Source organism: Ooceraea biroi, chromosome 4 (genome assembly GCF_003672135.1).
Source record: "Ooceraea biroi isolate clonal line C1 chromosome 4, Obir_v5.4, whole genome shotgun sequence".
Classification (NCBI taxonomy): Eukaryota; Metazoa; Arthropoda; class Insecta; order Hymenoptera; family Formicidae; genus Ooceraea; species Ooceraea biroi.
The window spans coordinates 10,032,902-10,060,839 of NC_039509.1; the positions used below are offsets into that span (position 1 = coordinate 10,032,902).

Genomic DNA, 27,938 nt, shown 5'->3' on the forward strand with positions numbered 1-27,938 from the left:
GCTTCGAACTTTAGCGTTTATCGATTCGGCGCAGACGCTCTCTATTAACGCGCTGAATGCCGACACATTCCCGCTTTTACAGTAACCGATAATCGCTTTTTGTCTAAAAGGCTGATTTTTCAAGCGAAGGCGGAGGATGTCGCGTTCGGTAGTGGCTGCAATGGGAGTTTCGGTTATCATTATAGAGCGTAGTACTACGCGCCGTTATTATCACCACTTATTATCACCATAGCCAGTAGCATTGCCAGCACTGTCACCACCACCGCAAGAGACAAACAGCCTCTTCAGTGATCGGCGAGACCCTGTCGTAGACCCCGACATTCTCCACTCGTGGCAGCCTGCAATATAGATCGTTATCGATTCGGGCCGAGCGAGGGAGGGTAGGTTTCGGTGGCGGCGTATGCGAACGACCTCGCGTCGTGGCTCATTGAGACGTGGAAAAAGGGCGCAGAAGTTAGATATCGGAAAGCTGTAAACGTATATAACACGAGAAGCCGTACTGCCGTACAGCATACTGAAGATACGCACCAATACCACCGTCACCGATACTTCGAATATTGCGCACCACCATCGCCACCACCACCAGAGGTGGTAACTAGCGAGGGGGTGCAAAGAAGGATGCAGCATGAATAATCGTGCGATATTATAGAGAGAGAACTTAACTTTACTGCGAGGTGATCCTTACAAAACTCTCAGGACGACTGACTGACTGATTCGTGTTCGAACAACTCGCTTAAATACACTTCAATCAAAGGATCGACCGCCACAGTTGGCGCGCAGCCGTTTTGTCATTCAATCACAAAAACGCCGATAAATAAGCTATTGTCGTTCGCTTGAAAATATCGTATGTTGATGTCGTCATCGACTCGATCTAACAAAACTATAAAATTCGGACGCTTTTACCCTACAATATCGACAGGAGATCCGGTCTCACTCAAGTATCGCTTAACCGTGACACTCGAAATGACAATCGTAATTACTATAGAACGCGATCATTAATTACGAATTTTATTCACGCTCAGAAGGTTGACAGGAAATAAAATGGGTAAAAATTAAAAAATAATCTCGATTTCTTCGAATTTTAGTGGAAGCTCTGCAAGCGTAAAACATGAAATTGTTTACACGTCTCCTATCAAAGATCAACTGCTGGATCGATCTATCCCTTCGTATCATAATATATATAATGCATTTTGCAGAATAGGGAGCTACGTTTGTCAGCAACACGTGTTCCGCAATATATCCCCTCGTACTAAAAACAAATTAATCGAATTCGTCGCGACCATCACTGTGGAATGCCTGTGGAAAGTCACGGGGGACTCTTTCTGGGCGGCCCGGAATCATACTCGTTGCTGGAGCCGTGAGCGAGCGTGACATCGAGCTTCCACGCTCGGTGGAAATGGTAGGTGGGAATCAATATCGTGCACCCTTGCCGAGCAACCTGAGGGGCTGCCGCTAGTTTGGTCCCCCTCGTGCGCCAGTCAAAGGCTCCCCTCGCGCGTCCCGTCCTATGTCCCAGCCCGCCGCTTCCGTCCCGCGTTCTCCATTACATTCTGTCCCGTAACTGGGCACACAGGGTGTTCGTACATGGTGAGCGCGGGGAAGAGAGGGAGGGTGGGATGTGTATGTATGTATGTATGTATGTGGGCGGCACGGAGGGACGGAGGTTTAGCTGGAATTCTCACGATTTCAAGCATGGCGAGCCACTCGATAAGGCAGGGTAATAAATATCCGAGCTAAAGCAGTGGCCGTGCGTTTCGGGGGTGATTCCGAGAGGGCATTTACGCGCGTGCCGCTTTAAAACGAAAGGGCTCCCGACCGCCGCCCCCCGATAAGATCCGCGACAAATGGCGCGACCGCTCTCACCCACCTTTCCCGGACGCGAAGAAGGGTGGGTGGCGAAATTATGTGGCGCGCGTGGTGTAAGCAGCATCCATAAATAATGTACCGCGGCCGCCGCGGGAAGCGATCGATCATCGACGATATCCACGATATCCCGTGCTTCAAATGTTCCTGCAGGAATATCATTGGTGACTGGCCTACATTTCAATACGACGGGCAGTACTCGTGAGCGTACGCTAACGCAATATCTCGATAAGTGTATATAATATTTACGAATAAATTGCATTGCGCGCTCTCTCCGCAACAGAATAATTTAATTGATCTGTTTAGAACGAGATCAATAGACACTGATCACGCGAAACGAAACTGAAGGAGCAACGAACATATTTGTTGAACATATTATAACACAATCACGACGACGACAACAATCTAAACTACCGATCTTTGTCTCGATGTTACAAAAATCGCCGATTTTTCTCAATCATTAAATATTACGTTTATCGCCGTTACGGCAATCCATCTTGCATCAAAGGGGCGAGAGGGTGGATACGCTTGTTCGGACTGCAGACGGAATCGCGCGCGAGGAAGTAGAGTTTGCCGATTGCGTAGATTCGACGTGGAGATAATCCGCCGACGCTCGATTAAAAGCCGCGGCCGCGCAACGGAACAAGACGAAGTACAAGAAGGACGACCAAGCCGAAGGATCGAAGGAGAGAGACAGAGAGTAATACCATAAGCTGACTTAAGCCGCAGCTTAAACTGCGGTCACGACGCGACGTCGCGAACGCACCCTTGCCTCCCTTAGTCTCTGGTAAGACTAACGAAATCGTTCACGGCGTCGCGAACTTGTCGCGATCGGCGCGATTAGTTCGAAACGCAACCCAAATCGCCTCGCTCATTTTGGTAACCCAAGTCTCGGATTTTATTTAACCCTCTTGGTTTGCGAGACATTCGCGAGAGTAATCTTTAAAAAGTGCACGAATTGTCCTAATTTATCTGTGAACCAAGAACCAAGAATAATCGATATGTCTCCAATTGTCTCATATTGTGTGACGATTCGGAAATGTGCATTTCCGATGCTTTAATAATATCCCTCATCAAGGCGAGCAGAGATGTTAATTAAAATATTTCGTAATTGGGAGAGATACTAAATAATGCAACGCGACATGTGCAACGTCGATGAGGAAGATCGCGTGCTCCCGATAATAAAAGGTATATAGTCGCGCGCCATAATCGTCGAGCTACGCACATGATCGATAAAAGGTTTACGGCTGGAGCCCATTCCTTCCAGTTTATGATTCCGACGTAACGTACGCGCCTTATCGCGATGACTTCCCATTCCGTTTACGAGGGACGGTCAGCGGGATTCCAGGATACGCTAACTTTCACCATCCCGCGCTGAATTATGACAGCCAGCGCAGTTAGCCGTTCCTTCCTAGATTCTGAAGTTTCCTTGTTGCAGGAGAAAAGAGAAAGAGGATAAGAGAGAGAGAATTAATAGAGAGAAAAGAAGAAAAACGGAGATTTTTTTATTTCAGAATTAAATATCGCGAACAAATACCTCCTCGATTGTCCACCGACAAGCCCCAGCTCTTCCTCCCAATTTATCCTTTGACCCCGTTTTCTTGAATCCTCCCCGTGCCTTTCCGATTTCATTGACCCGTTAAGCCGATTTAAAACGTTCCCTCTATAACTACCTCCTTAACGGCCGAGCCGTATTTTACGTCTCACTCTTGTCTCGCTCAAGCTATCGGAAGCTCGATTCTTTTATTTCCGGATCCCAGGGTTAATGAGATAATGAGACGGTTTTACGTGAAACGAATCAAAGTTCCTCGTTAAACGGTCGTTTCTCACGATGGATGTATCGAATTGACATGCGACTAAATAATTAAATAACACATATAATCCTTTCTTTCTCTGAATCATGCTGCCAGTGGACCATTTCATTTTCAACAACGCAAGCATTTTCGACCAACGATTCTTGCGATGGCGGAACCATCGAATTATTAATAATGGAATAAATAAGGAAACACCACCGAAAAACGATTATGTTCCGCAGAGACGCGAGGTCTCTCCGGGCAGCAAGATCGTAACAAGGTCAGAGAAGCTAAAGGGGAGTCGCAAGATATAACTCGCGTAATTCATGAGGGTGTCGCGGGTGTCACAAGAAAGGCCGCCACGAGAGAAGGCATTGTGCTCCGGAATCTCGCGGCGGTAAGGGCTGAAGGGAGAAAGAGAACAGAAAGCCGGCTGCGATCACGTCTCGGTTTCGAAGAAATTACACGGAGATTGACAACGGAAGGAGGCAATATCTGAGATCTAATGCCCGATGCGACGCGTTGCTGCATGATTCTGCACCCCTCGTTGCACCCTTCGTTCCTTTTATCGTTTCTCGTTGCGCGGGATGACAGCGCGAGCTGGAATTCCATGAGCGACGAGTGTCTCTTAAGCGCCGATCTTGTTTCATGGATTCTCGGCAGAGTGAAAGGATCTTTCGGAGCTCGTCGAGAGCGAAGCGATTCCGAAAGTTCTCAACTCGTTGGTGCATTCACGTCGACGCATTTGCACGCGCAAATACGCAGGGCACGCACATTTTCACGCATCCAGAACGGCGAAAGAGCCTAGCACTGCCTAACGAGATTGGACCCCTACCAACAGCGCGAACGTGCCTACGAATCTTCGACGACAAAGTTACAACGCGCAGCTGTTGTAAGGGTAGAATATATTTTTACAGCCTGCTCGTACATTACATCGCAGATTAAGAGGGTGAAGCCATGGTCGTTGTATCACGCCCTTATTCAATGGTGCACCGTGCATTACATAAAGACTTTTAATTAAATCTCTTGCCTCTGTGCATTGCAGATCAATGAGGCACTCGGTGGATTACTTCAAAGGGAAACATTCTCGATAAATCTGTTTGCCCGTTTTTACACGCTCGTTTATTAAATCTATAAATTCTCGAAGCGCGATAGCGCATTTACCGGAAATCACTCGAATCTCGATCGAATAAGCGGTAGGCTGTAAATGCTGTCAAATTGGTAGCACGCTTCTCCATAAACTCGTGCAGTTAGCGACTCGTTATGTCCACGTGTTAGCGCTTTTCGGGACACGGCCGGTGGCTCCGGTGCAATTTGCTTAACGAGCTCCTCGTCAATCGCGCTAACGTGCCCGTGAATCCACTCGAACGAGAGGAGAACGGCGTTCTCCAGAAGGCTGCGAGGGAACAATCGCACCCACGGGGTCCTGAAGGGTCGTGATTCATCGAAGCGTAAACTCGCGCGTCACACGTGCGATGCAGAAGAAAAATAAAACGGCCGCGCAGTGCAAATCTGTGTTTTAACAATAAACATTTGCCGATTTTTATCGACAACACTATAAAAAAAAATCCAATATAGACTGGCGTTTACAATCGATTGTTGCAATTGTTATTCATTTAATCGCGTACGTGCAGGCAAATCCACTCGCTTCTCGCAATCTTGAAAGAGAGAAGAATTGGCAGTCACCATTTATTTATAAACTTTCCGATCTATTGGATTCTAATATAAATAGATATATTCGTCCCGTTTTTCTAGTGTTTTTAATAATATGGATTGTAATGTATATTCGTTGTTAAAACCACTAACCAAACAGAATAAACATATCAATATATTACAATCCAATATTTCGATACAACTATTTCGTGAGAAGCGCGTCGTGACGTATGCGTAACACACCTTGATCGTTAAAATATAGCGTTTTGGCTGCCAACATGGGATTAAAATGCAATTGGGTGCCAACGAGGGCTTTGTCAAAGCTCCAAGTAGCGCAAGGACACCCCGGAAGTTGAAGAGAGCGAGAGAGAAAGAGGGAGAGAGAGCGAGCTAGGTCGCACGTGTTGCACGTTCCGCCGAAATATTTTTCAGTATATTTCGGGGCACACTCCCGCTTTCGGCAGTGAATTCGCACGGTTTTTCGGTTGCTCTCGCAATGTACAGTTCACAACTGTATGCGATGATAATATCAGCTCTGCGCAATGAGCGTAACGTTCGCTCGCAATATCGCCGTTCCCCATAAAACAGCGCTCGGGGTCGCGAGACTTTTCACATCGGAAATTTATTGGGGCGTGCAACGTGTAACGCACATCATCAATGCCATGTTTTAGCATCGAGATTCGACGGTGATTAATTTAAAAGTCGTGATAAGCTTCAAAACTGCGACAGTCGGGCGTTAAAACAACTCCAAATGTAAATTTTCCTTTGCGGAGTGGTCGAATAATAATATTCTTTGTTATATTCTCATCTCGCTTTTGCAAAATTTATTGGATATCAGTGATAGATAGAATTGCTCATGATATATTCGCGGCGTGACGCGATTGTTAAGGAATAATAGATTAAATCGGATATCCGACCCGGTCTAAAGCAGTAACTGTCTAAAACGTTCGAGTTAGCATATTGAAGCAGCGAGATCTCATTAAAGTTCCATTTACGATTTAGAAAGGCAGACTCCGCATCTCCGCGCAGACTCCGATGGGACAATACTGTCGCCAGCGAGAGAATTCTATTCGCTTGAAACAATCTACTCCATCGATATATACCTTGACTCCTACGAAACCAGATGAAAAACGAGAAATCGCGCGTAACGTCGGATTTATGAAAAGCTTCAAAGGGAGAGAGCCGACAGAGAGTCAGTCGTGACGTTACAAAGCGCAGAAAGGGAGCGAAATCTCATGCGCATGTTACCGAGGGATGCAGGCACGCGTGGCGCTTTGTGCCCGAAAAACAGTGTGGAAAAAAGTCGCCGGATAGTCGACGATGGAATTAAAAACGCCGCAGAAGCTGACGGAAAAGCCCGGCACTCACGGTTTTTCCATTTTGTCAAGTGCCTCGAAAGAGAAGAGAAGAGAGAGTCACTTGGCATCGGGCGCGCAACAGGGCCACTCGAGCGCACACGCGCACGCGCTATAAGGGCGCAATAAAAGAATTTGCAGACTGGTACCGGCGAAATCTCGTCGGCGCTTGGCAGCGAAGCACGACAATGAGAATTCGGGGGATTATTAGCGAGACTATCATCATTGTCTCGCTCAGACTTTCGTCATATCGCTCTTCTCTGCAGAGATCCGTACGCTCGCGCGCACACGGGCTCTTAATGTCAACAATAACTGTTCCGCTCTCTCAAGTGGAAGCGCAATCGACGATGATAATTCATTTACATCGCGCGAGACTAATTCATCCGTGGAGTGATCCAGATTATTCGCCGCGAATGGAAGAAATTCCCGACGATGTAGTCACACTGAATCCGCGAACGAGCAATTAAATCGGCCACTCACGACCTACTTGGCGAAGATCTAGGCGAGAGAATGAAGAACCCGGATAACAGCGAGCGTGAGAGATTCTCAAGGACCCGAGGATATCCCTTCCTCGGCAGCCGACGAAGAAGCGGCGGCGACGACGACGACGACGACGACGACTACGAGCAGAGCGGAACGGCGGCTGCGAGTTTCTTGCGAGCGTAACCGGAACAAGCTGTACCGTTATGAATATAGGAAGTTGAGGGAGAATTCTCTGGACGAAAAGAGATCGAAGAGAGAGAATTATCTGCAGGGAATTTATCCTCCATCGGGGATGAAAGTGACTCCCCTTTTATTTAGCGACAGCTTGTTGGGAAAACTGCGCGATCAGCCAAGACGAGACGAAAAAACGATCTTGGGGTATCCGCGCGACGAGGATGTGCATGTACGAGCGTAAGGACTCACGCATCAAGCGTTGCGTGCTGAGAAGCGCCGGACGCGCCGTCAATTCGGTAATAATGACCGCGATTAATGAGTTAACGCGACAGGCCGATTGCACGGGTTTCGAGATTATCGAATATCCACTTTGTCGCGAGGATAATTTCCAACACCGCATTCCATTTGGCGCGCGCGTTAATAACGATACAAGTATGTCTGCTCGTGCGAATCATAATGGAACACATCGCGCATCATCAAATACATGGGTGAGTACATATCAATTGTGTAACAAATGCGCCCCTCGACACGGATAATTAAAATAACCAATTACGAAACGAATACATCGCTACACACGTACGAAACTCGCGCCGAATTAAACGCATACGCGCCCGTCTTACCAAAATGATTATAATAATTAAAATTTAAATATAATAATAACAATATTATAATTGTAATAAAATAGAAAAATGAGACATTATATTAACCCTTAGCTGGCACACTGCAGTCAAATCACATAGATGGCACACTGGGGTCCTGTAGGACCCCAGCAGTACATTCATTTGTAACTACTGTAAATAAATATATAATTACTTTCAAAAATTAGGAGATACTCCTAAAGTATTTTTATAGAAGATCCTATAGTAAATTGTAAAAAAATTGAAGGTTAAGTATACAAAAAAATGGATTTTGTCGAAAAAACGTGAAAAATGTCAGTTTTCATTCAAAAATTTGTTATTTTTTCAATTTTTCATATTAAGAGCTAAAATTTTAATGACATACTCTGGAGTCACAACACTATTATAAAAAAAATAGTTTGATTTTTTCGGTTTAAAAAAAGGTATTTATTCTGAAGGTTGCATTGGTGATATTTGAATAAAAGTGGTTATGTTTTTTTTGTTTTTTTCCAATTTAAGCTGTTTATTTAAGAAGTATTTCAAGTTTACGTACGTTCAAATATTGAAATTTACAGTCGAACTAGACTGGGGTCTCTCAGGACCCCATGTGCCAGCTAAGGGTTAAAAAATGTTATCATAGGCGTGTCTCTTTGCTATTTTATTATAATAAATTATACTTTTCTTTTCTCTTCATCGAGATATCTCTTCGACATTCCTAATTGTGTGCGAATGCGTATCGCCTTTTGCCGGTAAATTTAACAGAACCGCCGCACGAACGGTGACGTTACAGTGACGTTATGTCGAAATCTAGTTTCCATATTGCGCCAGCTTCCGCGGGCGCACTTTTATAGCGAACGTTCGTTCCTTTTTCCACGGCCACGACCTCGTCCCCCATGAAAGACAGGCGGTGAACAACGCGGAGAGCGGACTAAATAGAATTAAGGCGAAATGGGGCAACGCAAAACTCGACTACCGTAACGCGCGGGAGAAATAAGGTGAGAGAACACCCGTGCACGTTAATGAGCAACCAGATAATCATTCAGTTATCGATCTCGTTTAACGTTCCTTCTATTCTTTTCTCCTTGCTCCGAAATTGTCTTTAGTTTTAACCAAGCTGGAACACGTTTCTGCTATATATGAAAATTACATCAAATATCGGGCGGATCCTTCGAGTCCAAACTCGAGGTAAAACATTGCTGGAATATACATGAAATGTTATTAATTCGCGCAATATTGTGTACAAGCTACGGAATACAGCGTCCAGCGCGTTTGCCGTTCGACAACAGACGACGGACATCGAGATATCTTGCTCGTAACGTGGCAAAGTGGCCGGTCGATGGTGCATTCGCTCGAATATTCGCAGGTCAACATTCTGTTCGCTGACTGGGCAAACTTCTCCGCACGAGAAAGTCCCGTTACGGAAAGGAAGAGAGAGAGAACGTTCCGGCGTATCCATACGGAACGCCGGCGAATTTACGGTTATTACGGATCGGAGCTATGCGACAAATATTAGATTGTTCGGAGAATAACGGCCGATAGCAGCCAGTTGTGCAATAACGAAAGCTGGATTCGCGAAGAGTGCTGATTGAGAAGGCTCCTCTCAAGTTCTCGCGCAATACATTTGGAATACGCACGCTCATCAGAATCAGGAACAACGTTCGAACATAATCAAGCACGATAGAAGCGAAATCAATCGTATGGACCTTGCTTCGTTTACCGATATCATTATCGCCCGCGTTGGACCATCGGCGAACCTAGAGTTGGTTCACCTTGTGGAACGGGTTAACGAATATCTCTCTCTATCTCTGGATTTTACGCTTCGCGTAACGTCCGCCTCGTAAACCGAGTGATCCTAAATGTTTCGTGTATCCTATGGGACACGCGCAAAGCTTGGTATCAGGCTGCGCATCGGGGAGTGCAAAACACGATTTGGAAATCGGGATTTGATTAATCGGATGGTAGCCGGTAACGTTTTGATTAACGTTCCGACTGATTAAATCTGCATCTCCAAGTCTCCATGTGTCCAAGTAACGAAGCCTGATAGCTCAAGCCCGAGCACTCCTTTCTCTTTCCTCTCTCAAAAATAGTTTCTCTAAAAATGTACTCGCGAGAGTCATTGGGAGGGAGGGGAGGGTGATTTAAATTTCTCGCAGCGAGCAGCCGTTATGTCGGGGCAAAAGTTTTGCCACAAAACATCGCGAGCGTTGCCTTACGTTCGCGAGCATCTCTCGACGGCGTATACGTATACACGCGTCACTTCCGGCCAGCTGACGGCGGCGCGGAATTTGCCGCGTGTCAAGTCGAGGGACACCATCTGTGCACACGAGGAAGGAGCGATTTGCAGTACGCCGGGAAATCGTCGTCGGCCGATCGCGGCCGCTCGCGTTCATTTAATTTCCTGCCGTCACCGCACGTCTCCCCCGCGCGCAAACGGAAACGGCGCAGATATCAACGCGCGGGAGGGCCGCTCGGAATAATTAGATCCAAGGTCGTTCGTTCTCCGGAGCACAATGCCTCGCCCACTTGACCGCGCCGAGTCTTTCCGCCATTTTACTCTGTGGTTGACCGAATCGCACGAGAGAAAAAGAGAGAAAGAAAGAGAGAGAGAGAGAGAGAGAGAGAACATTCCCAAGATTTCCGCTCGTGCAGCTCATATGAATGAAAGCTGCGAGATGCACATGCACTCGATACGGCCCGCTTACGCCGGGCAGATTGCGGGGAGATAAAAGTGCGTTTTACCCGCGGCAGAATCGCTATGACCTTCTCATTCAGGTAAGATATCGTACGTAGGTGCTGCTTCTTTCATTTACGTCCATGTTCCGTTTGATGCACTCTCTCTCTTTTTCTCTCTCTGGTCCCTCAATGAATTATTCACTTTGATAAAGATCTTACACGATTTCTTACGTAATCGTACGCGATTGATTAAGTGGACACCGAATTCGTATTGTGACGAACACTTAATCGACTAGGATCAGCGTCACTTCGTAATCAATTTGCAGTTTCCTCTCTGGCAGCATTTCCGACAAATCCTTTCGCGGTTCCCGCGAGTACTTTCAAGTTCTCGCGGCATACAATACGATCTTAACGTACGAACCCATTGCTGGAAGCACGTTAATGCATAGTAATGCGAATTGCCAGAGTGAACGTGAACACGCATGGATCGCACTGTGGCGACCAGAGAACGCGTGTTGAAGCACGTAATTGACTTTCACCATGAAGCACGTGCACTCGCGACCCACGAGAAGAGACACGCGCTAGATACCGTAGAATTGTCGGCGAAATGAAGGAAAGTCTACGAGACCAAATACATCTTGAAAGGTTCGAGGCGCTTTTAACGGCATCGAGAATCGAGCATCCGCATCCGCGCTCATAAATATCTTAGTGGGGATTGTTCCGATACGGATGAAGATCGAGGGAGCTCGAGCCACCGTGAAAATTCCACGGCGCTACTTTATTTAAACGATGGCACTTCCGGCGGAATCCCCCGCGACGCAGCACGCATATACGATACGGCATCGAACCGTATTCCATATCGACCATATTTCGTGGACGTGGAAAGTCCACGAAGTGGAAAGACGGAAAGGAAGAAAGAAAGAAAGAAAAAAAAAACAGCGCTTGACGGAAACGGACGTTACGCGATGTTACCTCGTAAAGCGCCGGAATTGTTTCTCGCGGCATTTCCATCGAGCAGCAGCTGGTCCGCCGCGCGACTTTTGCATCCTCGCGTGCGGATGTAAACGCGATTCACGCTGTTTACGATCGCCTTTTTACGCCTGTGGAATTTATGATGAGAGGTTGTCAGGTGACGCCGCGAGTACTTCTTGTGTTCACTCTCCGCCGAGGAGCATCAAAGATTCATCGGCACACATGACGCCGGCGAGTCGAAAGAGTGCATTAATCATACAGCGAGGCTGGGAGAGACGCGACTGCGAGAGGAGGCAGGACGGAGGATCCGCGATCCTCCGGCACTCGGGATTCTAATATCCATTAGTCCTTCCGATATCCGGCTAATCCATCTCCCGACATGACCCGTTTCCACGATTTGCATACCTTCCTGGCTTTCTTCCACGATGACGGCGGCGTTGGCGGCGAGCTCGTTTGTCTCGTATGCCGGGCCGTGAGAAAACCGTACGGTTCGATCGTATATCACGGCGCAGGAGAGGGCATTCCCCGGCAGCATCCCTTGGTATGCTCCGGGAATATGGAGATGCTACGATAACCCCGCATACCGAATTACCTGCGCGAGAGAGGTCTATATATCGGATGCCGGCGAGTGGTGCGCGCCGTTCCTCGTCGCCTCGTCCCGCTTCGTTTTACGACGATTTATTATCGCGAAATAATGATCGGCGATTAATGCGCGGCGAACGCGCTTAATCGTTGAGTCTCCTCGCCGACTATCGCGATGTTCCGATAACTCGATAATGCATCGCGGTACAAGTTCCTCCTGCAGTCTTCTCACAATCTGATCGATTCTGTTATATTGTCATTGTCACGGGCATTTAATCGCGCATGAAAATGCAGAATCACCTTATGAAAGACATCTTATGAAACGTGAATTATTAGATGAAATAAGAATACTTGCTGAATATTGAAGAGAGTAATAAAGACGTGAGTGGAATGACAAACCGCGCTGACGACAGATTAATTAATACAATTACGAAAATCAATCATTCATCCGGATTATCTTATAGCGATACGCGATCCCGATTCGGTGCAAGGAACGTTGCATCCACTCGCTACAACTTCCGGCAGGAGGAATTATACGACCGCCCGTAAACCGCAGGGCTCGCGCCGTCCCGTGGATTTAATTAAATATTTGCATTCAGCTTAAATCCGTTCCTACCATTCCCGTCCTGGCGCCTTCTTCTGTCTCGTTTTCGCTGCGTCGCGTCGCCGGAAAGAAGGAACAAGCCATCGCCGTCTATATTTGCATTCGGATAATCACTCGGCGCGCGTGCATTCGTTGCTCGCGAGCTTAGGTTGCTCTCAAACTGACGAAAAAAAAGTCCACGAAGAAACGACTGTGAAAAGAGGCAATCTATTTACAGCGATTCCCCGTTGTTGCTTTGCATAACTGATGCCGGCGTGGATAGCATTGTAAGGAGAGAAGGATACGTGCCCTTAAGGAACGACATTCTCTTTCAAATTTCGGGACATTTCGTTCTATTTCGTTGCTAAAGTTTCCGCGGTACACAATGGAGTACAATGGACTCGTTAAACACGTTTCCTTGCACGCGATGAGTATAAGCTAAACGGACTGTTGATTATTAATAGTTGTTCCGTTGTTGTTGTAACGGCGGCAGCGACGGAATAAATTTCCGATCGAGTAACGAAAATTGAAGTCGCATAGAGATACGCCGCTCGATTCTGCGCTAACGAGGTTCCATAAGTGGAGCAGAGGGTGGTAGAGAAACGCGCGGTTTCAGGGCTCGCTATATCGTGCTGTAACGGTCGACGAGCAACGTAGTTGCAAGCTAATACGGCCGATATACTGCGGGTGTATCGTGGCTGAGGTACGGGGCCCCGTGTAAAGGAAGCCTCATCGTGTCTGCTCTTTACGACTAATAATAAACTGTACCTAGAGTGAGTCAGAAGCCCAGCGTTACCGCGGCCATCTCGTAATTTTCCATCAAGTTACCTGAAACAGACGAGATACCCCGATCGTTAGACACAAAATGCAATAGTTCGCGAAACTCGCGATCGCGAGAGTGCCGGGGGAGAATTCTGTCGCACTCCCTCGTCAACGTACTCGTGTTAGTACCGAGTCGCATTTCGCTTCATCACGGAGATAAATATTAAAACAAAAAAAAACAGCGGTGTTTAAAACGTTTCCGCGACGAACATGTAATACAATTACAACTGCCCTTTTGAGAGTAACAGGTTAATCGCTTGGATTCGAGGGTGAGAACTCGCCAGGGCAGCTAATTGATGTCCATAATCTTCGTAATGACCGCGAGGGGAATCGGAAGAGGAAGCCGTCGATGATCCTTTGATACGGCGCGTGCATGTGCGCTCAAACGACGCTTCAATCGTCAGGTATCACGGTGAGAGTTCGCAGCGGACATTGATCTCACCCCTAACGCGATTCACTGAAATATCGCCTTTCGATACTCGTTAATCCCGGTTTATCGTGCGCGCGCGGATGTGATATGCAGCCTCTTTCTGGCGCGAACTCGCAAACCAAGTGCGAAATGCGATTTTCGCGTCGTAACGATAACGAGAGTACGGTGGACGTATTAAATAGAAACGACGAGCTTGAAATCGTGGAGAGCTAAGGGTGGATTCCACTGAGAGTCGTCATCTGCCGTAACTTAAAAAATTTCAGCGTAATTAAGAGCTCCGAAATAAATTCCCGTCAATGTAAAGTTCCGCCGTCCATTTATGTTCTCTCAGCAAAGTCCGCCGACTCTCTTCGGCTCTCTCGATGTTAAATAACTTCGTAATTAGACCTCGGTTTATACTTTCTTCCGGGGTGGGAGCGAAGGGGGAGACGCGCTCTCGAGACTCGAACGTGTTGCTTGTGAAAGCAAGTTCTTTCCTCTCGATCGCGATGAAACGCGATGCGGCGACGTTAAAAATGAACGATCGGCAACGTCGTCGAGATCGATTCGAATTAACGACAACAAAATTTCTATCGTGCAAGTTTAATGCCTCCCCCTCTCCGTCTTGTTTGCCGATTACAACTCGCTATCTCGACCGAATCGCAATCGCCCGGCAGGCGAAGTTAGTTTTCAAGCTACAGCGGAGTCGAGGAACCCGTTACAAGGTGGATGACCGAATTAAAGTTCGAGCAACTCCACGGTCGGGAAAGCTCCTCGAGACAAGAAGCCGTCGAAGAGAACGAAGGGAAGAAAGAAAAAAGACCACAGGTTTACGTAACGATTTTCACACGCTCGCCTCGAACGAATGACGGGGAGATTACGATCGCGCGGAATTATAAACGTTCTTTTTACGTACATATAAATTATTCCAGGGAAAATTGGTCGTGATATCTGATGACGGTCTAATTTTAGTGAACTAATTCTAATTCGAGCACGTTAATCGAGAGATTGATCGAATAATCGAAGCAAGAAGTACTGCGACGATCGTACGAGCCTGAAAATACAGTGAATTTGAATTCGTTCGAATTCGCGATAGATCAGCCTCTCCGGTTTCTGCGGAAAATGATCTCGAACAAGGTGTAATTTCAAGACGGCCTTTTTCGTTGAACGGAATAATTGAATGTACGTTTTAATATCATTCCGTCAAAATCTCGCAGACGAATCCTGTGAGAGAGCGCGATATTTCAAGACGATCCGATCGGTGAGATTAGTATTACACGAAACGTCAATTACACCAGAACTGTTCTCCAAAAGCGACCATGCCGTTTTCAGAGACCGCGAAATCGATCGAGGAATAAGTGAATCCCCGGAATAGCCGCGCGATCTTCCAAATTGGTAGCCGTCCGGAATCGACGCGAGTCGTTCGCGATGAGCGCGAATCTCTCCTCCGAATGATGCAGTAGTAACGGATAAATTATCGAATCGTTCGTGGAAGGAAGGAATTCAAAGAAGTAGAGTGAATACGAGAGAAAAAAAAGAAAAAACTAGAGAAAGAGCTCGGTTTTCGTCTCGACAGGATATACGAAAGGACAATGAAATTCAGAACGATCTCGAGGACGCGCCACGCTGGAAGAAGAGCTCGGAGCAGACAGGTCATAAAGCAGGGCGGGCGGGGGTTAGGAGCGGGGGTTAGGGGCCGGGGGTTGAGACGAAAAGCGCGGAGGAGCGAGGAACGAGAAGCGAGGGGCTACGGGGGTTGGAAAGAGACGCCGGAAAATTTCCTCCGACGTCTCGCAGATTTCGCCCCGCGGCGGCGGTTCCCGCCGTGTCCCGTGAATCGTAAAGCGGGTTACTCGTTTTGCGAGCGGCTGTGCGAGTTAGAGGAGGTGAAGAGGAGGAGGAGGAGGAAGCAGGCAGGGAAGGAGGAAGGGTTTGTCGACGTTTCCTCTTCTTTATACGGTACAACGGGCTTACATCCCCGACAAGTCGACCAAAGTTGTGCTGCTCTCTCTCTCTCTCTCTCTTTCTTTCTTTCAGGCTATTTCTCTCCATCGGTGAATGGTGTACCATTTTAAATTGTAATGTAATACGCGCCGAGAAAGAGAGAGAAAGAAAGATTAAAGAGCTGATAAATTTTCTCGCTTATCGCGTCAATAGGATTTTCACGAATAGTTATAAAATAATCGTAAGCACTTCTCTCTCTCTCCTTTTCTTCTTCTAAATCTCTTACGTTCTTTGCTGTGTTAGCTAAACGATTCAGATCCTTATCAACGGAATCCAAACTACACTACTACGACAAAAGCAGACTTTTCTATGTGGAAAATGCATCCGCGAACACGCGCCCCGCCCAGAATGCGCGTGAGAAATCCAGGCCGAGGAAGGAAACGCTTGCGTGCAACTGGTGCAACGCTCCTTCGCGTTCTGCAACGGCCCTGAACGCACTGAGCCAACGATTACACAGATTGCACCGTATGCAACTCTCGAGGGCAATGACCGACCTTGCGATCTTCAACCTGTCTTTCCGGCTTGGCTGCGAGCCGCCGCCTAGAATATTCATCGTCAGCGAGCGACCTGTTGGTCCGCGCGAACCGTAAAAATCGCCGGAATTTGGACGAAGCGGAGCTCAAAAGGCGCAGCGAGAGCAATTATCGCCGAGACGACTCTCACAGACAGCAAGCAAAAGCTTTTGCTGAAAGCACGGAATAATTAACTCCACGTGCCTGTTTTTGCACGTACGTAACAGGTGTTCTCTTTCCTATCGATCATATTTTTCATTACTTTATCTCATTATGTCGGTCTCGTTGGTATTTCAACAAATATAAAATAATGAATATATTACGAGATGGTACAAGATTGTTGCTTGCTGTAAGATGCATTATTAATATCTATAATCCGTGATTTACACCGCTTCTAAATAAATTCTTAACTCTTTAAATCCTTAACACCTTAAATCCGATTCCTAATGTTTAAAACGAATCATTCATTCTTACACATTTTTCTGCGAAACAAATCTACTGGAAAATGGAACATAAAAATGCCTTTATAAATTTTCTATCTGCGAGAGAGAGCGAGAAAGAGAGAGAGAAACAATTCACAGAGTGGACGTTACACGTAATAAAACTTGCAGTGCAATAACGGAGAAATCCGTTCTCCACAACATGAAGCTATGGATGAGGAGCACCACAAAGGCTCCACGCGCGCAAAAAACAGAAAAATATAAACTATGAAAAACATGAAAAATAAATATGAATCGACAAGCTATCTGGTAATCTGGTAATCAGACGGGTTTACAAGGCAGATTTGACACGAATAAAAAAAGAAGGGAAAAGGAAGAAAAAATACAACGAGAGAGAGAGAGAGAGGTAATTCACCGATATCGCGTCGAGAAATATTTATCCAGGCCACGCATCGGCCCGCGCGCACCTGCGTGCACGTGCGGTTGTGCGTGCATACAAACGGGGAAGGCAGCCGAGGGATGATGACAAACGGCCCCGGGGGGTGGTTGGTGCGTCCTTTAATCCCGGCATTCCCTCGTCGTTGGACGACGACGGCTCGGTTCTGCGCGCGCTCACAAAAGCCGTCGTTAGTAACTTCGAACCCTCGTCCCCAAAACTTAACCCTCCGTGCCCGGGCTGCTGTCCCGGTTCCCCTCCCAGCCCCGCACCCAGAGACCGATCTCTTGTTCTCCTGCAGGGGAGGCTCGCGCATTCCCCGGCGCGCGCAGGTTAACGTATTGTTCCGATTAATTGTATGATGAGGCAGGATTATGGCGTTAGGAATTTACAGCGTGAAAATTCCGAACTTTTACCGCGCGCGTCTCGGCTAATTAGCCGAGATTCCCTCAGCGGCTTTTACCCTTGACCGGATTTTTTTATCGAGAATTTTTCATCGGCGATGGTGCCAGAATCGAAAAAGCATAGAATCGACGTAACATAGAGAGGAAAAAAACGTCGTGATCTTGATTCTTTCATAAAAAATGCAGATATACAAATTGCTTCTTCGATATTGCATCGACGTTGTGATTTCGTTTGCGAGTAGCACGCGCGCATAATTGAATTAAATAAAGGTACAGATCAAGTTGTCAAGAGTGTGTAAAAAAATGGGGAATGCGAGATGAAAAAAGCACGCGAATCGATATTCGCGATTGAGGCGTGCTTGAATGAATGGACGGCCAACTCTACTCTCGGCGTCTCGGCTCGGTTCGGCTCGACAAGAATGCGTCACATGCGAAAGTCGTGCGGGGGTGCGAGTAGTCGAGATTCGATTAAGCGAAAGCAGCCACGATCGGAAAGTAATTAAGCTACGGCGGTAGAGAATCGTCGTCGTGGCACTCGCTGGTCTTCTGGCGGGCACTTAATGGTCGCTTAATGCGTCGGCACGAACACGAGCATCCGGAGGGCAGGCATTAATGTGTTCTCGTACTGACGACGACGACGACGGGGACGGGGACGACGACGAAGAACGACAATGAAGACAGAGATGACGAGCGAGCGTGACTCGGCCTTGCTGATCGTGAAGGCTTATTATGAGAATCCACTGCCACGGCCAGATATACCTGACCGGCGCTCAAATAAAAGAGAGGATCGACACGGCATATAGTTGAATCTCATTGTCAGTTAAATAATACAGTGACTGTGATTTTGTTGGTAGAGGAACTGTTTCATTCATTTCCAAAGTGTTTAATGGAAAATAATGTACACAATATATCGAGATTTTGTTTCTTTTTACGGACTGAAAATTGAAGATGTTTAATATATAAATAAAGCAGTGCATATAATAAAATAAATGTATATATAAGCAGAATAATGCAAATAACTAATCAATACAATGCAGAACAGAGAAATGGATCTCTGTACATTTTATATTCGATCGAGTCAACAAATAAAGAGAGAGAGAGGGAGAGGGAGGGACATAAAAAGGAAAGAATTTAAAAAATCAGTAATTTGAAAATTTAGGCAGTGGAAAACCGAGTGAAACGCTTTTGATCAAATTCAATTTCATATTCCAACTGGCACTTGAATTTTATCAAACTAAACCTCTCGCGCAAGTTTCGATGGTATCGATGAGTTTCATCACTCTACTCTCTCAATAGCCGACACACACACACACACACACACACACACACACACACACACACACACACACAAACGGACACTCACACAACATTGTCATTGGAACATTCCAAATAATTCAATCTTCCGAGCATCGTCATAGAAAGCACGCGACTTGTGCAATTACGCTTGATTAAAGCAGCTTGTCTCTGATGCAGTCAATCTGCGCTCTTAAAGCGATAGAAAAATGGCGACGACTCAGCGATCTGGAATCCGTCGGGAGGAATAACTCGGACAGTTTCTCATTTGTTCGCGAAGGTAAAAGTATGCGAAGGCGGGATAAGGGTTAAGTGGCCAGTAACTGTGCGGCTTATTCTAGGATCCGAAGCGGCCGGCGCGACACAATGGAACGGATCCGATAAACCGAGCACAGGATTTATCGGCGCTGTGCTTAGCCAGGAAATGGCGCTCCTGCGGAAATATATAGACGCGTATCCATTCGCTGTGTAAGCGAGCGTCCCTCACGAGCACCCCTCCGGGGGTGTAACAGCGACGAGAAGTTTCAGTTCGCGCGCGCGCACGAGACACCAATCGAGAGGGTAAATTAATAACCCGCGCGTCGAGCGCGAATGTCCGCACGTCGAGAAAAAGCAGTCACGTGTAAAGGATATACCAATTACGCGCAAAATAAAGAAATAACATGATGAAATTGAATGATTGAAAGAATTGAATTAAAAGAAATTTATATTCCATTTAAAAGAATTTATTATATGTTACATTATATTATATCAGATTTAATACATTAACAGAACTAAATTGAGGGAAATTGATATCAACATTAATAGTAATATCAAATTGAAAGAAAATCATTGATCGTGCATAATTAAGCAATGAGCATTGGAACGTCGGTGTGCAAGGGGTTCCTTTTCATTCGCGAGGTCTCCATTAATCACAAAAGCAATAATAAAGGGAAACCCTCAGTGACGTTACGAAAATCCCGAAATATTAAAAGCGCGATTTGCATGAAATATGTCCGTCACATTCGCGATTCTTCCGTCAAGATCGTTCACCGCACGTTTCAGTATTCGCGGGATTGAAGCCTGATTCCACCTTTTACCGCATCCATCAAATTTCCCGCGATTGGAATCTCGATGAATACTGATCGGAAGAAGCTACCGTAAATATCTTCTCGTTGGCGCGGCGCATCTTCGTGATCGTCTCTTTGTTAAAAAGGAAACGAGATTACGGGCACTCTATCGTCGAGCAATTTCTCTTTTCCTTTCATGACATTTGCAATATTCTACTTTGGGTTAACAGGATTTGCCGATATTTTAAATTAGCGTGCAACATGGGACACTTCTCACCTCAGCATTTTATTTTATTATCAATACTACACGAAGTATAATACTACCAAATTACTACCAAACTCTATATCGGTATTCCATACTTTTCAATACGTCAACGCGTTATTCATTAATAAAATATCATTTCGAAAAAAATTACTTACTGCGAGCATGTCGCAGCAATTGACACCATACATGATAATTGAGATCGATGTAACTATCGGATTGACCGGAAAATCCATGCTTTTCAGCGAAATCAAATGCAAAACTTTGTATTAAGAATGAATACAAGAGCATATACACATAACACATGCAAGGCTAACACATCGACCTCATCGTTTCCCTTGGTATTCAATAATTAAAAATCAGAATCAAGTACCGCTATAAATCATCATGCCTCTGCCGAAGCAGGTATCATCGACGATTAATCGACGCGTCCGGAGAACTCGAAGCTGGAAAGTGGACGACGACGAGTCGAGTGCCATTGAAAATCGCCGGTCGCCGCGGCTGCGGTGTCAGCGGTGGCTGTAGGTCGCGATGACTGGGTAACACTAAAAATAGTCGGCGGGAACGATGCCGGGGCTATTATTAAGTCGCGATCGATGCCGGGGCAGTCGTGGCGAGTTATTTCAGTGCGCGCAATCCGCGAGCGGGCGGGTGCGCGGAGCGCAGGCAGCAAGCCGGAGCGGAATGCCGCGAGCGCGGGACGCGCGAGTGCCTCTCGGCGAGCTATTTCAAGCGGATTCTCGCTCGAAATCCGAGAGATAAGGATGAGTTGCTACGGCGAATCCGCGTTAGGGCCGATATTTCACCGGGACCCGAGAACATCCCCCGCGCTCCCCGCACTATCCCTGTTGCATCGTAGCGGGGTGAACTTGCACGGCCTCCAACAAGTTCATCCATCGGACGGATAATCCGCTCGTGCGAAATATCGTCTCCTGGCGGTTCCAGGAGTGATGTAACTTGAGAACGAGACAACTCACGTGTTTGTTCAAATCCGTTGCAAATATTATAGTTTAACGTGTAAATGTAAATTCGGAAATATCTGCGTTTATTTGGATATTAGTGGAAGATTGATGTGTGTATTTTTATTATTTTTCTCAGTGATGATGTGTTAATAAAGGATGTTAGAGGTAGAAATGTTAATTACACTTCCTCGCGCTCTTCTCTCTCTCTCTCTCTCTCTCTCTCTCTCTCTCTCTCTTTTCGTTCTCTCTTTCTTGAGCAAAGAAGGGTATGTTGAATATTGATGCGATAATAATCGCAATTAGGCGCAACATCGTTTTATTAGCATAGATGCAAGATGCAAAATTGCCGCATCGGATTACAGGCATTAGCTACCGGTAGCTACAACATTGATTAACCGAATTTACGAGCTACCTCTCGATTCGACTCGAATGCTCTTTCTTTATTTGCATCATGACCACCGCAGAATGAAACACAATCGAATTTACTGAAATCAAAATTACGCCGCGCCCCAATATAACACCCGACTGTACCGACAAAATAATACAGCGCACAAGCGACACATATTTAACATAAAACATAATAAAATAACATTAAATCGCATACCGGCGTAATCTCGATTAATTTTAGCTGTAATAAATAAGCGTGGCGGGCGCATTATCCCCGCGCCCATCAGCTTTTAATGAACACGCGCGCATCCGCAACGAAATTAGAATGTATAATTTTAATAGAGCGAGCCTTCTATTAAAACGCCGCGCACACGCGTGTTCCACGGGCATGACCGATGAACATATTTCTCTCTCTCTCTCTCTCTCTCTCTCTTTCTTTCTTTTTCTCTTTTTCGCAAACTTTTCGCGATCGCTTCTTGCCGAACCGAGCTAGACTGACCAGCCGGGCTGCACGGACGCTTTTAATTCGCGCGGAATCAAGCTCCGATGATTTATCGGCGACCGGCTCCCGCGGACAGATCGAAGGCCCGACGTGTTCGTGTATGTACACGCACGGCTATCCCCCGATTTAACGCCCCCGGCGACATATACCTGCCTGCACTTCGCGGAATTGTATTAGGAGAACGAGCGCCCGATCATTCATCATATTAACCCGTGTACTTCTCCTTTTGTCCCTCCCTTCCTCCTTTTGCTCTCCTCGAACCGCAGAGTTACTGCCGCAGGTTGGTGGCGGGATCGTGCACGGTCTCTCGTTTCCTCTTTTCTTGTCCCTTTTTTTCTTGCTTTCCGCTTCCACCCTTTTCGCTCCCTCTCAGTCTATCGTCGCGCGGTGCAGCGAGGATTCCCGCGCTAATGGGAAAATAAACTTCGCGATCGAAGACTGAATCTATCGCGGCTCCTTCGAACCCCGGTCGCGACACGTAATTGCTCCCCGTTCTTCTTGACGTCTGCTGCTACACCCTCTACGAGATTTATTGTACATTCAGATTTATGCGCGAGTCAACGAAAATATTAATTGTCGCTCCACGCGATCTCGATCGCGTTCACCGATCGGTTGCCAACAGATTGCATCCCCTTGCGTTTCTTTGCGAAATTAAAAAAATAAAATTCTTTGAGGAATAACAAATAAAATAATAATAAATCAATAAAGAATAAATTGCAAATTCGCGTTGGAATGCGATATTAGGCGAATGCGTAAACACAAAAATGTGCCAATTAATTCCTATTAAAGTTACTCTCTCCACGCTCATTTATAGCTATTCCAATAAGTCTCTCTTACTCGACGAGTTCCGTCCAGAATAATCACAAGTTCATTTCATCTCCATCGCTCGTCGGATTTTTCGTTTCAACGGATTCTCTCCTTGTGATTTCTTCCCTTTTCATTACGTGTAACGATCGTTTCCGCTATCGGCGAGCGTACTTCAACTCGGATCTCTTCTCGCCGCTTCAGGCGCCAATGAAAATACGTGACTCGCGACGATGGGTCGAGACGACATCGCTGGTATTTCCGGAGACGGATACCCGGCTAACCGCCGTGCGTTTCAGGACGATTACGTCATCTCCGTCGACCTGCCTCCCTCCCAGTCCTTCCGAGAAAAATACCCGACGCGAAGCAACGTTTAATTTTTGGCCCCCGCCAATTTCGAGGCACAAATCCCTCTTTCTCGGCGCCCCCCCCCCCCCCCCGCTGCGCCGATCGTGCTATCCTCCGAATCTCCCCCTCGTCTGCGACCCCTGCGCACCGTATATCATCTCGTTTCGTCCCTCGATGGAGACCCTGCGATCATTGATGCGCGTAAATGGTCTGCGTTTGCGTCCCATAAGCGTTCGCTCGGTTCAATCGATCCGCTCGTCCGGATTCTTACGGGGCCGCAGGCGGTCACAGATCGTGGTCATAAACATGGTACACCATGATACACCATGATCTCGCTCTGGTGGCGTTTGGTAACATTACGTTTGACACGTCAACTTGTGCGAAAGCTATGAGAACGTGATACGACAGAAATGGAGAAATGGTTTTCCTCTGCGAAGCTCTCTAGGCAAGGAAATCTCTTGCTTGTTGAGAGGAAGTCGAGAGAAATCCCTTTATATCACGAATAAAAAGGAATCACGGTAGAGTTTCTAGATTTAAATCGCCGAGAGACAAGGGACGCATTCGGCGTCGAATATTAGTGTTGATCAGAGTTTCCGCTTTTCGTTGAAATTTTAATAGACACTACTCTGAAACGAGTTTCGCACTGCTGAAAAGTAATTCATTCCTCCGGGCAGCCTAAAGGGGCTCGGGGACCGCAGTTACGTTGCGCCAACCCCAGTCGCGCACCGGCGCAGGTATCCCGGCTTGGAAAACTCCCGGGGATCGTTCACCCCCGACCTTTGCCGACACCTAGTTGACCTTGAGATCGCCAGTAAAGATTCCCGTCGCGGTCTGCTTCGGCACGGCAACGGCCCGGGGGCCTCTCCTTTCTAAGGGCAGGCGCTTCCTCGCGTCGCCCGCCAATTACCTTTGCCCAGAGAAAGAGAGACAGAGAGCGAGAGGAAAAAACGAGACAAAGAAAGAGAGAAGGAGAAAGAGAAAGAGAGACAGCACTCCATGCCGGCTCGGAGGCGAGTGCAACACGCGCGCATTGCACGCGCCGCGGGTGCATTGACCGCGATTCCCGACATAGCGGTGAAACGCGCGTTTAGCCACCGCGCGCCAAGATCGGCGCCAATCTTGTGGCGAATGCTAAGCGCCCGTGAATGATACCGTATCCAGATACCGGTACGGTAACGCATGCCCGAGGAAATTCGCGTGCATCTCGCATCCTAGCACGCAAAGTCGATAAAAACCGACGCGGGGGTGGATTTGTACGTCGTCGTGTATACATGTACGTCGTCGCTCGTGTGCGCCCGCGAACGCTAATGGAAAGCCGCGACAGAGCGCGCGGAACGTGACGTTACGTATTTCTTGCGATATCCGAGAGGATTCTCCCCTCCTATCCACCCCCTCGGGATATCGACCCCGCTTTTTACGCCGTTCGCGGGACCGTAAACAAAACCGTAACTGTTTTATCTCGCGGATCGGGCTTTATCGAGCGTTACTTTGCGGACGACGACGAGAGAGGGAGGAAAGGAGCCTCGGCGCGCGCGAACCGCGTCTGGTTCACTATAACCGGAAGTGCGGTAACTGCGCTTCCGCGCGCACTCTCTCTTTCTCTCTCGCTCTCTTGATGGGGTATTCGCGGGAATGCAGGAGCTTCACGAGAAGCGCGAGGAAATTTATCTCGCCTCGGGATATTACCTTTCGTGGCGCACGATAAGCGTACGCGGACACGCAAAAAACGTGAGACACTGTCCGCGAAACTCGGTTGAAATTAAGTAAAGACCTCCAAACCGTGCTCCTCCGTCTCCCTGCGAGTTCGACGTTGACGTAAACGACACGTACACAGCTGCACCCGTCAAGATGTACCGCCAAAGATAACGCGACGTTGGAATCGCATTGTGTATTCCGCCCAAGTTCCTCTTTCTGACATAAAACATCCTCGTTCCATGTCAACTGTAACTCTCAACACACCCTTCCACCCTCTCTCATCTCCTTTTTCATCCCCTGATACGGACCCGTCCCTCCGCGGGATACGGTCCCTTTCCATCCTCGTTCTTTTACCTTCCCCGATTCTTTTCTCTCCATTGTCGAGACGACAGAGATTTCTCTCCGAGATATTTAATTATGAATTCGACCGAGCTTCTCGTAGTCTGCATGTTTATTTGAACGTCATCGTATCCGTGAATCATATCGGTGAGAGAATTCTCGGAAATTGAAATCTCATTAGCTAGAAGATTGTCGATTTGAATGTACTTTCTTTCCCTCAGATGTGTTTCAGGTTTCGTTTGAACCGCGAAATCTCCGGGTGATCGGAACTCTCAAAGATGCTTTCCACGTGTGGTTTCTCTACCTGTTCCTTTTTTTCCTTTTCGGTCTTGAGGTTTCGCTCGTGACGCGAAACGAATCGACCGTAGAAGAGGAAGGCGCGCCTTCGACACGCTGACTGTGACCTTGTCCCGATTGTGTGCCCGCCTGTACTTTCGAAGCTGTACCCAGCCTAGTCTAGCGCCCACCATCTCGCCCAGCGCGTGTATAATGGTGCATGTGCAGCCCGTTCGCGCTCGGCCGTTCGACCGCAACCAGACGTGTCGTAAGATCAAGATAACCGGTGATTACAATCGCGAAACGCGACCACGCTGAGTCGCCCCAATTATCGGAACAACACGAGAACCGTGCAACGGCTGTCGTTACCGAAAGAACAAGTATGACCCCGCGAGGCTCTAAGTTTGATGAAATGTCAACAGTTTGGTATCAAGAGAAAAGAAGCAAATTAATTTCTTTATTATTTATTATTATTTTTATTAAATGTCTTTTCTCAACGCCACGATTCGAAATTCGATGTTATACCATATAGAGTTATAAAAAGTAACAATCTGTAAATATTATAAAGAATTTTATAATATTGTGTATTATTGGATAATGAGACACTCAAGTTTGTAAAGCGAGAGGCACTACTTCAGAAAATTAAAACTTTCTCGCGCGTACGTTGAAGCAGACACACAAAAGAAAGAGATCTTCGCAGGAAACTGGCCAAGTATCGCTATCGGCGCCGAGAGAAAACTACGAAAGTGGGAAAGGGCGAATTGCACTACCGAACGCGACACGATTCTCACCTCCTCCTCCTCCACGAGGCGGCCCCTTACCGCGCGCGCTTCATGGAATATGCATGACATGCTAATGCGCCTTGTACCTAATCTAATTATACAGTTCCACGGGAGCCTCCATCAACCCCCCCCCCCCCCCCGAGCCCGCCTATCGTTCCTCCACGCGTTGCACGCACGCACGCATGCACGTACGCACACACGCACACGCAAGCCGAAAGATCTCCCTGCCCCTCTCGCCCGGCCCGCGTTCCTAATGACGCGTGCTATCTGATCGAAGCCCGTGGTCGTCGATCATCCCCCCCGCGAGGTCCTTGACCCAGCATGAGGGTCACGCGGCGCTCGAAAGTTGCGTCGATTATCGAATTCCCTAATGGAGCAATTCTTTCAGTTCCGCAACACGGAAGCCAACAGCTCGTCTTTTCTAGGTCAAACTTATTTTTTATAAAATAAAAAGAGAAAAAAAAGAAAGGAGAATTTACCATGTGACAAAGGAACATGCGTAACTTTTTGTCGGTTTGATATCTGATCGAGGATCTAGGATCGAATGATCGAGTCCAAAGATCCGACAAACATTTCTCAAACGAGAATATCGAAAATACCAAGGATTGATGAAATATGCAGAGTTCCTTGACCTTGTAACACTGCTATCACCAAAATACTGTTGAAACGATACCGATTCTAAAATTTCTTTATTCCTCAAAAATTTCTGTCAAAGCCCATTCACCATTAAACCCATTCACTTGTAGCTCAATTACATTTTTCAAGTACTTGGCATTTCGGGCATTTCTAAATAAAAATGCTGTTTCATGTGTGCGTGTACTTGCTCAAAAATTAATTTATCCGCTTGAAAGACCTTGAAGAAATTTGCGGTAGAAGGTCGTTTGAAATATAGAAACACGGATGTATTCATCTCGCGTACAGTGTGTAAGTTACGTAAAAGATCCGTGGTAAACATTTCATACGCTAATTGGTGCGCCAAGTCGAGATTTTGACGTAACGAGGCCGCGGGCGAGAAACGCGGTGAACCGCGTTATCCCGCAAACGTTATTTCACTGTTGCTGAAAATTTCGCATGGACGACTCCTCAACAACGTGCGGTGCACGGCGTAATGCCGATGGCGATATCCGACTGTAGCCGTTACCGTATTTTCGCGCGCACGGAACCGTGCGACGTCGGTCGTTTCCACGAAAGTATTACGGGTTCATCTTCTCTTTGCCCGCGCGAAGGAAGAGGCGCAGACCACTCGGTCGGGCAGCTCCGTCTTCCACGTATACGAATGGACGCGGGTATATCGTATATTCCCCACAAAGGAGCCGATTCTCTAACCAGGAAAAACCAACCCTGTCGGAAAGCCAGCTATAATGTTAACAGTCACGGTTTACAAAACTCCCGAAACTTTCCTTAAATTTCCTTAAATTTTCATCCCCCTTCCGCGGGACGCGGGCTTTTATTCAAGCAAACTTG

General features: G+C 47.0%; 1 protein-coding gene across 6 annotated transcripts in view; it reads right to left on the reverse strand.

Moving 5' to 3' along the window:
* The window catches only part of LOC105282665, a 156,109-nt gene that overhangs the window by 15,132 nt on the left and 113,039 nt on the right, over window positions 1-27,938 (reverse strand). For 2 of the 6 annotated variants that reach the window (XM_026969149.1, XM_026969146.1), the window contains one exon: window positions 13,517-13,576. The exons of the other annotated variants lie outside the window; for them this stretch is intronic. The gene's annotated coding sequence lies outside the window, so the exon portion shown is untranslated. The remainder of the gene's footprint in view (window positions 1-13,516; window positions 13,577-27,938) is intronic. 6 annotated transcript variants of the gene reach the window in all.